Raw genomic sequence first — 12717 nt, forward strand, 5'->3', positions numbered from 1 at the left:
ACCTAATTAGTAATATAATAACTTGTGAACAATTGGACCAACTGTTTAAGATGCTAATGAGAATATATCAGAATTAAAAGATTCAAGCCTTAGGTGGTTAGGATAAAATTTTTGAGAAAATATCTAAATTACCTTTGTACGTTTACGTATCAGTCTTTCCTGTGGATGGTTCTGTGTGTGCCGTGGTGCGTCCATGGTGTGGATTTGGGACAGCATTTTGGGAAGTTGAGTGTGTTGACCCCTCAAAGGAGATTGTTTGGAGTTCCTAAGATACAAACTTGAGGAAACCATTCCTCTGCTCCCCCTCATTTTCTTTCTCCTCCCAACTAGAATGAAACAGACACTTACTGGATGACAAGCAGAAACAGGTTTTTTTGATTACAACTAATTTCATTGGTTACTGGAAAAAGGACTCCATTATCCACCTTTATTATGGAAATCCACATAGAATTTTGAAAACAAAGATCCTTTGATATTAAAACACAACTATTAAAGATTTTAATTTAATTTTTGAGTTAACCTGTCACATCATACATACACCTTCTCTCCTGTTATAGCAAGTTACCTGTTACCCCTCTCTTTTTCTTCTGAAGTGTAACAGTTAAAATTTAGGAATATGGGGAGACTGAGGCAGGTAGAAATTAGTTTCTCTCTGCAAGGAGTATTATAATTTTTTTAGAAGTTTATTAAAGGTTAAAGATTAAAGAAAATACAGAATAAGAAAAAACACATGCCTAGGCCAGATAACCTCACATCACGGAAGAGACACATCTGCTCCAAAACGGAGCAATACATACATACAATAAATACAATTAATATAGCCAAGTACTCATTAACAACAGAGGGTACTCATTTTACATGCCTACAATGAATTCATGAGTCACTCTCATGTTGGTGTTGTTAATAGGATTTGGAATAGTCCATCATAAGCAGGTTCAGTCAACCCAGTATGTTTGAAATTCTTTATATACATACTATCATTGGGGTTTAAATCATGAAGTGAGAAGTCTATAGGGTCTGCTTGAACAGCAGCCCCAGAGTCACGGAGTTCTCACAATTGTAATTGTATGATATATATAGCAATGGTTGTATACCCTCCTAACAATGAGGTATAGGCAGGGGTAAGTGATTATGCTTGAATAAGTGGATGTCCGAATAGCATCTCAAGTGGTGAGATGTGTAAATCACCTCTGGGTCTGCTTCTGAGATAAAATAGGGCCAGAGATAGAATTTCAGGCCATTTCAAAAGAGTCTCCATGCACAATTTTCCAATCATAGTTTTAAGTTCTTTATTCATTCTATCAACTTTGCTGGAGTTCTGAGGATGATATGGTGTATGAAATTTAGGAGTTATCCCCAAACATGAATTAATTTGTGATAAGACTGAATCAGTAAAATGAGTTTCTCTATCTGAGTCAATACATGCTGGTAGGCCAAAACTGGGAATAATTTCTTTTAAAAGGATTTTGGCAACAAAAGCAGATATGGCCTGAGCAGTAGGAAGCACTTCAATCTATCTGGCCAGCTGATTGACTATGACCAGACAAAATTTATACTGTCCAGCTTTTAACATAGAGGTAAAATTGATTTGTAAATGTTCAATGATGTGTAAGTGAGAGGATGTCCATCAAAGGCTTTGCCATGAAAGACATGCTGATTAAAGTCCTGGAAGATAGGGCAGGCGGTACATACTTTAGAGGCTATAGTAGTTATACCAGGGGCTATCCATACTCTTTCAACAGAGTCCACATTGCTCTGGGTGCCAAAATGTTTATGAATATATTGGCAAATTTTTGATAAAAGCTTCAAGGGACCTGGGGTTTTCCTTCAGATGAAACCCATACTCCATTAATCTGTTTTGCTTTAAATTTTTGCTTCCATTTTCCCACTTCCTTGTCATTATAGGAAATGGATAGATCCAAATCATCAGTAATTGTTAGTGGCAAAATTAATTCAGGTCCTTCTAAGGCTGCTAGTTTGGCTGTGATATTTGCTTGGTTATTTCCCCTGGAGAGAGGGTCATTGACACTTGTATGTACAGAGCAATGAACTATAGCTATGGCTTCAGGAATCTGTAGAGCAGAAAGAACTTCATTAATAATTTCTGCATTAGCTATAGATTTTCCAGCTGAGGTTAGAAATCCTCTTTGGAGTCATAGCATGCCAGCCTGACATATGCCGAAGGCATAGCAGGAGTCTGTAAATCGTGACTCTTTTATCCTTTGCAATGATATAGATGTGTTTCAATACTGTGAGTTCTGCACACCTTGTGTGCTTACATTTGAGGGTAAGGAAACTGACCAGAGAGTATCAAATTCATTAATTACTGCAACTCCTATATATTGCACGCTATCTCACATAAATGAAGAACCATCTGTAAATAATATTAAATCCAAATTATCCAATGGGGTGTCCAGTAAATCATTACAAGGTTTATCAGCAATGGACCCTAAAGAAGTACAATCATGTAAAGGTTCTCCAGAAGTTGGCAAATCGGGAAGCAAATTTGTAGGATTAAGTGCTCCACAGCGTTTTAATATGATTTGTTCATTGTTTAGTAGTGTTATTTAATATCTAGAAATCCTTTGGTCAGTAAATGCCTATGTCCTATGTCTTAATAACAATGCCTCAACCTTGTGTGGGCACATTATGGTCAGAGGGCTTCCCAATACCAGATTGGCAGATTTGGTTACTCTTCTAAGGCATGGTGGTAGTCTGGCAGATACTGGATCTAGCTTGGCTGAATAATAGGCTACTGGGCATTGAGCAGGTCCCAAAAGTTGAGTTAGAACATCTGAAGCTACCACTTTCTGTTCATGTATAGATAGGATAAATGGTTTACCATAATTTGGGATGCCTAGAGCAGGGGCAGACAGGATAGCCTGTTTAAAATTTGAAAGAGCTCTTAGGTGTTTCATTTATAATTTTAGTGGTTCAGGGACCAGGTTTTTTGTAAGTGATATAAGGAACTTAGTGATTTCCCCATAACGAGGGATCCACAGCCCTCAATTGGTTTTTAGTGGTAGGTGTGCTTAATTTTTGTATGTTTTTAATGTTCTTAGGAGAAATTGCATGGGCACCATCAGTTAGAATAAATACCAAGTATTCTACTTTTGGGACACACCACTGAAACTTTTCCTTTGAGATCTTGTGCCCTCTTTTATGTAGTTCTAGGAGGAGGTATTTACTATCCTCTTGGCATGCTTCAGCATTTGTTGAAGCCAAGAGTAGACCATCTACATATTTTATTAATTTGCTGTTTTTAAATTTTATATTGTCAGTGTCTTGACTTAAAATTTCTGCAAAAAGTCTTGGACTTTCCATGTAACCTTGAGGCACATGAGTCCATTTACACTGAGAACCCTTCTGTGTGAAGGCAAAAGTATGCCTGGAATTTTCATGTACATATATGGAAAAGAAGACAGAGAACAAGTATACTACTATAAAGTATGAGCTGTGCTAGGAATGGAAGGAATAATAGTATTTATGATGGAAACTACTGGGTATCTCTTTTTAATGTGATTGTTCACTGTTCTCAGGTCCTGTAAGAATCTATAGAGGTGCTTGCCATTAGGCCCCAATTTTGGTTTTTTAACAGGCAGAATGGGCATATTTTATTCATATTTACAGGGAATTATGATGCCCTGGTCAATCAATGAGTTTATTACCTGGGTAATACCCTCAATTGCCTCCTCCAAGACAGGGTAGTAAAGAATGGAAGGAGGTGGCCTAGATTTAATTTTAATCTGCACAAGAACAGCTGATTTAAGTAAGCCTACACCAGAAGAAGATGTGGCCCAAAGAGACTCTGTTATATCTGCAGGTATTGCAAGGGTGGAAGGCTCTTTCACCTCCTGAGTCTCTGAGAGCAGTATAGGGAGTAAATTTAAAGATTCCTTAGGCACTTCCAATGACATAGAGCCATCTGGAGTGTAAATTATTGTGGCCAGTAGTGTGCATAGTAAATCTCTTCCCAGGAAGTTTGTGGGGGATCCAGGCATTAAAAGAAAAGAGTGTTCAATGGTTAGGGCTCCCACTCATACCACACGAGGAGAATGTTTTGGGACCTTTTGAGGGTTCCTGATATACCTACTGCACTTTGAGAGCCAATAGAGTTACACATTGCATCTGGTTTGCTTACCAAGGCCAACCTAGAGGCTCCAGTGTCCAAGAGCCAATTGTCTAATGAATTCCCCACCTTTAAGGTGACATGAGGTTCCTTACTATGTGTGTGTGGGGAATGTACAGGGATAATTGGCATTAAAATATCAGGGTCTGGAAAATCAAAGGTTTTGCTCTTTGATTCCAAGGCCCTTTCCCCCATCACACCATCATAAAGATGCTTGGGCAGTTTTATGGGATTCTCCATGCTGATGGGGATTTTCACCCTGGGAATAGTGTGCATGAGCTCCATTTTTTATATATTTTGGTTGGGTATTTTGTTGTGTATGTTCATTTGTCTCAGTTTGAGCACTGTCATTATTCTGATTGGCATTACAATTCCTATAGTTATTATAGTTATTTCTATCAGTCCTAAAATTGTGATTTCTATGATCATTATTATAGTCATTTCTATAGTTATTATTTCTAAAGTTGTTATTATTTATTTTTTTCTTTTTTCTGTAGCCAGTTCTTATAGACCTTCATTACATGGACTCTTTTCCCTGTAAAGGCATGCTATTGATTTATCTGTGTATTCCTGCAAAGGTGCTATGGTCTCTCCCTGATTTTTCAGTTTTCTTTTTAACATTTCAATTTCTTTCTGTAAGTCTTCCACTGATTTACTGTTTTCCTCATGTCTTTTTGTATGGCCCTTATTAACGTAGACTGCTACTCTCCTTAGTTCTTCGAGGTCCATAGAGTCCAAATTCGGACAGGTAGTTTTAAAGTAGTCTTTTACCACTGAACAACAGTTATCAATGAATTGTCTATGTATTTGTCTAATATCCCTTTCTCTGGACAAATCAAAGTCCATACATATATTCCCCACATCGATAAGTCTGTCAATATACTGGGAGGGAGTCTCATCAATTTCTTGTTTGGTTCTTTTGAATTTTGACAATGAATCAGGTGTATTGGAGCAAGCTTTCATGGCTGTCAATAATGCTTCTCTGGCCTGATTTAGTTCTGTATAATTTGGTTCAACATTGGGGTTACAATGTGGATTTTTCAGTTGACCAATAATTTGCTCCCCTACCTCACTTCTGAGTAGCCAAAGAGATGACTTTATTTTACTCTCTGTCAGAAAATTTTCTAATAATTTTTACATCTATTCAAGTGGGGTCAAAAGTTTTGAATATGTTCTCCAATTTTTTTTATAATTAATATTGGCTTTTCCTCAAATGAGAGATCTTCCTTGAATTTATTTAAATCTTCAGGAATGAAAGTTGTATGGTATCTTAGAGATACCAAGTTCCCATTTTTGTTGAAAGCTGGAAATTCCCTTAAAGGGAATGAACTTCTAACCTGGGAAGAAAATTACTATATCCCTTCTATGCTTAAAAGAACCCCAAATCAGCCTTGTGAGGAAGTGACAGCCTGTGCCAAAAATGAGTAAGAATCTCTGCAGGTTCTTCAGAATTCATGATCTACAGGAATGTAGAGAAGTGAATGGAATGAGAGAAAGGATGGATATGAGGAAACTTCATAAGGGGGATCAAATAATAATTGAAAGAAAGGTAAGAGAAAGTTGTGGGAAGAGAGTTAAATGTTCTAGCTATTGAACTCAGGAAAACTCCAGGCTAAGAACTTGGAGAGTGAGCTTCAATTGAGAATACTGAGAATTGTAATTATCAGGGTTCAAAATAAAGAGAGAGAGCTCTCAGTGGGACTCAGCACTGTTACAGACAAAAGAGTGGTTGGCATAAACTGTGACCACAAAAATATGGTTTCAAATAAAAAATATAGTGGTCACCATGGGAAAATTCCAAAATATTAAATATACCCAAGTCAACTGGATTTTATGGAGATTTTTTTTCTTTTTTTAAAATATATTTTATTTGATCATTTCCAAGCATTATTCGTTAAGGACATAGATCATTTTCTTTTCCTCCCCCCCCATCCCCAATAGCCAACGCGTAAGTCCACTGGGCATTAGATGTTTTCTTGATTTGAACCCATTGCTTTGTTGATAGTATTTGCATTAGAGTGTTCATTTAGAGTCTATCCTCTGTCATGTCCCCTCAACCTCTGTATTCAGGCAGTTGCTTTTTCTCGGTGTTTCCACTCCCATAGTTTATCCTTTGCTTATGAATGGTGTTTTTTTCTCCTGGATCCCTGCAAGTTGTTCAGGGACATTACACCGCCACTAATGGAGAAGTCCATTACGTTCGATTATACCACAGTGTATTAGTCTCTGTGTACAATGTTCTCCTAGTTCTGCTCCTCTCGCTCTGCATCACTTCCTGGAGGTTGTTCCAGTCTCCATGGAACTTCTCCACTTTATTATTCCTTTTAGCACAATAGTATTCCATCACCAACATATACCACAGTTTGTTCAGCCATTCCCCAATTGATGGGCATCCCCTTGTTTTCCAGTTTTTGGCCACCACAAAGAGCGCAGCTATGAATATTTTTGTACAAGTCTTTGTGTCCATTATCTCTTTGGGGTACAGACCCAGCAGTGCTATGGCTGGGTCAAAGGGTAGATATTCTTTTGTTGCCCTTTGGGCATAGTTCCAAATTGCCCTCCAGAATGGTTGGATCAGTTCACAGCTCCACCAGCAATGAATTAATGTCCCTACTTTGCCACATCCCCTCCAGCATTCATTACTTTCCTTTGCTGTTATGTTAGCCAATCTGCTAGGTGTGAGGTGATACCTCAGAGTTGTTTTGATTTGCATCTCTCTGATTATAAGAGATGTAGAACACTTCTTCATGTGCTTGTTAATAGTTTTGATTTCTTTATCTGAGAACTGCCTATCCATTTCCCTTGCCCATTTATCAATTGGAGAATGGCTTGATTTTTTGTACAATTGATTTAGCTCATTATAAATATGAGTAATTAAACCTTTGTCAGAGGTTTCTATGAAGATTTTTTCCCAATTTGTTGTTTCCCTTCTGATTTTAGTTATATTGGTTTTGTTTGTACAAAAGCTTTTTAGTTTGATGTAGTCAAAATTATTTATTTTACATTTTGTGATTCTTTCTATATCTTGCTTGGTTTTAAAGCCTTTCCCCCCCCCAAAGGTCTGACATGTATACTATTCTGTGTTTACCCAATTTACTTATGGTTTCCTTCTTTATGTTTAAGTCACTCACCCATTTTGAATTTATCTTGGTGTAGGGTGTGAGGTGTTGATCTATTCCTAGTCTCTCCCACACTGTCTTCCAATTTTCCCAGCAGTTTTTATCGAATAGGGGATTTTTGTCCCAAAAGCTGGGATCTTTGGGTTTATCGTATACTGTCTTGCTGAGGTCGCTTTCCCCCAGTCTATTCCACTGATCTTCCTTTCTGTTTCTTAGCCAGTACCAAATTGTTTTGATGACTGCTGCTTTGTAATATAGTTTAAGGTCAGGGACTGCAAGGCCCCCATCATATGTGTTTTTTTTCATTATTTCCCTGGATATCCTTGATCTTTTGTTCTTCCAAATGAACTTTGTTATGGTAAAGAAGTATTTTGGTAGTTCAATGGGTATGGCACTAAATAGATAAATAAGTTTGGGTAGGATGGTCATTTTTATTATATTGGCTCGTCCTATCCATGAGCAGTTAATGTTTTTCCATTTGTTCAAGTCTAGTTTTAGTTGTGTGGCGAGTGTTTTGTAGTTGTGTTCATATAGTTCCTGTGTTTGTCTTGGGAGGTAGATTCCTAGGTATTTTATTTTGTCTAAGGTGATTTTGAATGGGATTTCTCTTTCTAGTTCTTGCTGCTGAGCTGTGTTGGAGATATATAGAAAAGCTGATGATTTATGTGGGTTTATTTTGTATCCTGCAACTTTGCTAAAGTTGTTGATTATTTCAATTAGCTTTTTGGTTGAATCTCTAGGATTCTTTAAGTAGACCATCATGTCATCCGCAAAGAGTGATAACTTGGTCTCCTCCTTGCCTATTTTGATGCCTTCAATTCCTTTATCTTCTCTAATTGATACTGCTAGTGTTTCTAGTACAATGTCAAATAGTAGAGGTGATAATGGGCATCCTTGTTTCACTCCTGATCTTATTGGGAATGCATCTAGTTTATCCCCATTGCAGATGATATTAGCTGTTGGTTTTAGATACATACTGTTTATTATTTTTTGGAATGACCCTTCTGTTCCTATGCTTTCTAGTGTTTTTAATAGGAATGGGTGTTGTATTTTATCAAAGGCTTTTTCTGCATCTATTGAGATAATCATGTGGTTCTTGCTAGTTTGCTTGTTGATGTGGTCAATTATGTGGATGGTTTTCCTAATGTTGAACCAGCCCTGCATCCCTGGTATGAATCCTACTTGATCATGGTGAATGATCCTTCTGATCACTTGCTGGAGTCTTTTTGCTAGTATCCTATTTAAGATTTTTGCATCTATATTCATTAGGGAGATTGGCCTATAGTTTTCTTTCTCTGTTTTTGACCTGCCTGGTTTTGGAATCAGTACCATGTTTGTGTCTTAAAAGGAGTTTGGTAGAACTCCCTCTTTGCTTATTATGTCAAATAGTTTGTATAGTATTGGGATTAAATGTTCTCTGAATGTTTGATAGAATTCACAGGTGAATCCATCAGGCCCTGGGGATTTTTTCTTAGGAAGTTCTTTGATGACTTGTTGGATTTCAATTTCTGATATGGGATTATTTAAGAATTCTATTTCCTCTTCTGTTAGTCTAGGCAGTTTGTATTTTTGTATATATTCATCCATTTCTCCTAAATTGGTGTATTTATTGCCATATAATTGGGCAAAGTAATTTCTAATGATTGCCTTAATTTCCTCTTCATCGGAGGTGCTGTCCCCCTTTTCATCTTTAATGCTGTGAATTTGCTTTTCTTCCTTCCTTTTTTTAATTAGATTGACCAGTACTTTGTCTATTTTGTTTGTTTTTTCAAAGTACCAGCTTCTTGTCTTATTTATTAAATCAATAGTTCTATCACTTTCGATTTTATTAATTTCTCCCTTAATTTTTAGGATTTCTAATTTGGTTTTCTGCTGGGGGTTTTTAATTTGATCGCTTTCGAGTTTTTTCATTTGCATTTCCAATTGATTGATCTCTGCTCTCCCTTGTTTGTTAATATAAGCATTCAGGGATATGAATTTACCTCTGATTACCGCTTTGGCTGCATCCCAAAAGGTTTGAAAGGATGTCTCGCCATTGTCATTTTCCTCGATGAAATTATTAATTGTTTCTATGATTTCTTCTTTAACCAAAAGGTTTTGGAGTTTCCATTTCCTTTGGAAGGTTTTGGAGCATTTTCTTGTATATCATCTTCTATCTGCTCTGTATTTTGTATTTTGGCTCCATAGAATGTGTCCAAAGTCGCCCCTTTCTTCTTATTTTTCTTGGTATTTTGGGGCTTCTGTGCTTCTGTGGAGTTTGCCATCTCTGAATGTGGAGGATTAGCTTTTCTTATCTCTGTCTGGTGATCAGAGGCTTTAGTCCTGGGCGGATTGTTGGTTCTATGAGCTTTCCCTGGGTTAAACTGAATATGCCTCACTGGAACTGGAATGGAAGGGTCGGGCCACGTTGCTTTCCGGAAATTGCCTTCAGAATCGCTGGCCGTGAGGCTGTTTCATCGGCCTGCGGGGGGATGGGCTGCAGATTCCCCAAGCTCCGAGGGCAGGGACTTTCACTGAGACTTGGATAGCAGGATCCAGCCCGTGAGGCTGTCTTGCTCCAGGCAGTGACTTTCACTGGGACTCAGATAGAAGGCCCTGAGGGTTGTTGTTCCGAGGACCCTGCTCTCTGAGCCAGGCCCAGCTGCGGCTTCCCGGAGCCTTGGACTCTGTGCTCCTACCCCTTAGGTCCGAGTGATCTCGGGTTCTGGCTTTTGAGGGGAGCCGTACCTTTTGATCCGGGTCCAGGTCCAGGAGGAGGGTTCCCAGGGTCTGTGCTGTTGATCGTTTTGAATTTCGGCGCCTTAGGAGCTTATAGTTTGAGATCGGTCGGGAAGGGTTTTCCGGAGATCTGAACTTTAGCTTTCTCTAAGCCGCCATCTTAACTGGAAGTCGGAGATTTTAATTAATACAAATAAGGAGTTAATAAAAGGGAGAGAGAGAGTAAGAGGAAATAATGAGAAAAGGTCTAGGCCAGTCTAGGTTTAAGCCTTAAGAGAGAGGTCAGTCAGTCTTTAATCACTCACCACAAGATCCTTCCAAGCAAAACTCTAGTGTTCAGAGAGACCCTCCAGTTTAGCTCAGGAAGCTGAACTGAGTTCAGCCACCAAGAGAGAGCCCAGCTTCCAATTCAGCTTTGGCAAGCTGACTCTCAGAGGCCTTTTCTGACCTCCCTTTATAGAGAATTTTCTCCTATGTTACCTCCCCTAAGTTCTCACATCTACCAATCACAGTAGATGTTTTCACAGGACTGACCATTCTTTAGTTCTCAACTTCTCTGGGTAGATTAAAACTTCTGAGTAAGTTCATACCTCTTTTTCCCTTTCCAGTTTGCAAGTTGCCTGACCTTTTAGTGATTATTTTGACCTTCATAGGTACTTAGCACCCTTTTGTATTAAGATCTAAAAATAGACCTAGCTTAGGGTTTTTGCCTTACTATAAGTATGGGTTAGGTACTTTTTCATTGTTCAGTAAGGAGTTCAGGACTTTATCTTCCCCTAAAGTATGCTTAAGTACGGGTGGAGTAATGTTAGAGTTCTCACATTCCTGATCAAGTACCTTCATTGTTTAAAATGGGGAATGGTCTTAACCAAATGTTCTAAGGTAGAGTCTGAGAATCTTTAACATTCACAAGTCTGAGGAATTTTAAGATTCACAGCACTATTATTCAATCAAATGCTTTGAACATATCCCAAGTCTTTCCAATCCTAACAAAGGTTATAACTCCCATTCCTTGACTCTCACATGCAATTAACTCGATTTTAGAGACTTTGTTTTACACAATATCAGGTAATGCAAAATGGGGTCTTCACTTGCTCTAGATTTCTTACTAGAAAGATATTATGAACTATTTTGGAACCCAGTGATTGAATCTCCTCTGCTTCTCTCACTATATTCCAACCCCCAAACTCCAGGTGTTACCATTTTCTTTACCTGGAAACCGAGTCTATAGACAGGATTAGGTCTTATGTGAAGGTCCCAGAGAACCAATCTCCTTGCCAGAAGAAAAGTTGCCAGATGCCACAGGTATCTCTGGAAAAGTAATATGAAGTAGAATAAAGAAGAATATCTTTTTATAACCCCCTCTATGTGTGAATATAACCAGTTTATCCAGTACTGCAAGAATAGCAAAACCACATTTGGTAATCACGGACTTTGTCATTTGAGTTCTCTATACACCACCTTGTTTTTTTAATCAAATATTTATTTAAAATGTGGTTGGAATAATTTGCTTTTATGTAACTTTCACATTTCAATATATTCTATTTCCCCTTCCTGATAGAATATTCCTTTGTAAATAAAGGAAAAAAATAGAAGAGAAAAATTCAGCTTTGGAAAAAACCAACTATCAATCTAGGATAGGGGTAGATGTCAAGTAAATACTTATGCTACTCTAACACATATTAACCTGTATATGCAATTTTATATGCAATATATAACCTCTATAAAAAAAGAGAAGGATTTACATTGCATTTCTTCCCCCCCCTCACTCTACTCCTCTTTTCCCTTTTCTCTTTTTCTCTCTTTTTCCTTCTTTCCAACCCACTACTCCTCTGACCAAAGAAATGACAGTTTAAGGCAAGTAGAGAAAGGATGAGGATAAGACAGGAAAGACACACTGAGGAGAGCCATTGACTCTATAGATGTCATGGAGAATAAGACCTGAGATAGTGTTACCAGTGTTCTAACATAGCAAGAATAAGAGAAGTATATAGAAAATGTTTGCTCTTTTTTCAGTTTTCCTTTCCAGTGCCTATCTATGTGGAGAAGCTATGGTGTAATCTACTATTTTATAATCCAGACATTTTAGTAAACTGAATTATACTCCAACCATAATGAATTCAGAAGTTAATTAGAGAATCCAATTATTGTCTGAATGTTAGAAAATTTTCCAACTTGGAGCAATTCTAAATGAATACAAAAATTTTCATAAAATGTAAACCCATTTTGATTTTCTTTTTGCAGGCAATATGATAGTTTACCTTCACCATCCTATTCCTTCTCACAATTCTAGAATTAGCCATAGCCACAATTCAAGCTTATGTTTTTATATTACTAGTAAGCCTTTATCTACAGAGTAACTCTTAATGATCCACTGCACCCATGTTTACCACATAGTTAACCTCAGTTTATTAACATTAACAGGATCACTTTCAGCACTCCTTCTCATGCTGGGCCTTATCATTTGATTCTTCCCCCCTCCTTACTATTGCATTGATTTCTATACATCTAACAATTTATCATTGATGATAAGATGTCTGAGAAGGAACATGCCAAGGTCATCACACCTCCACTAGTCCAGAAATATCTTATTCATTCATTCTTATTCAGAATAATCTTATTCATCCCATCAGACGTGTTCTTTTTCATTTGTTTCTTCTGAACATTCTGCCATTTAAGCATAACATCAACCCCTAAACTAGGGGGATACTGATCTCCAAAAGGAATCCATCCACTCAATCCCTCCAAAGT

The sequence above is a fragment of the Monodelphis domestica genome, chromosome 3 (genome assembly GCF_027887165.1).
Source record: "Monodelphis domestica isolate mMonDom1 chromosome 3, mMonDom1.pri, whole genome shotgun sequence".
In the NCBI taxonomy this organism is placed as follows: Eukaryota; Metazoa; Chordata; class Mammalia; order Didelphimorphia; family Didelphidae; genus Monodelphis; species Monodelphis domestica.